We start from the raw sequence: 619 nt of genomic DNA, 5'->3' as shown, positions 1-619 counted from the left end.
TGTGTGTGTGTGTGTGGGTGAGTGCAGAGTTAGGGATTGCTCTTCAGTGGACAGCCAGTCAGATCAATGTTATGCAAACCTATTAGTCAGAGGTTTCAGTGCTAGCTCCACAGTACTCAGGGACTCTCCCCCAGGGTCAAACTCACTGATGAGCTCTCACTTCTGTTAAGAGTGAATAGCAATGTTGTCTGCTGGCCAACGTCAGAAACTCACAGCATTACAATGTCAAATAATGCTACCATGACGCTGAATTACTCACCCTGAAACTGCATTGGTGCAGACGTCAGAGACCCACGGTCTTTGTTTGATCATTAAAAATGGATTTATTGATGTTTCATTTGCTTTTGTGTTTTTGGTGTATTTGCATTATTTTCTAAACTGGCTTTATATGTAATATGTTATATTTTCATTAAAACATAAAGATGCATAAATGAGATGGGCAAATGTGAAACAACACAACAAGACAAAACCAATATTTGTAAATTTAATGAGCTCATTACAGTTTGATTATGATCACCGATTGCATGGCACTTTCTGTACATTATTGTTCAAAAGTAATATTTATGTTTTTCTCTCAATATAGGATATGATTTTTGGGGATGTCTATGTAACACAGGGG

Source organism: Morone saxatilis, unplaced genomic scaffold (assembly GCF_004916995.1).
Source record: "Morone saxatilis isolate NCDOM2014 unplaced genomic scaffold, NCSU_SB_2.0 Contig9, whole genome shotgun sequence".
NCBI classification, from domain to species: domain Eukaryota; kingdom Metazoa; phylum Chordata; class Actinopteri; family Moronidae; genus Morone; species Morone saxatilis.
This window is presented reverse-complemented; position numbering follows the sequence as displayed.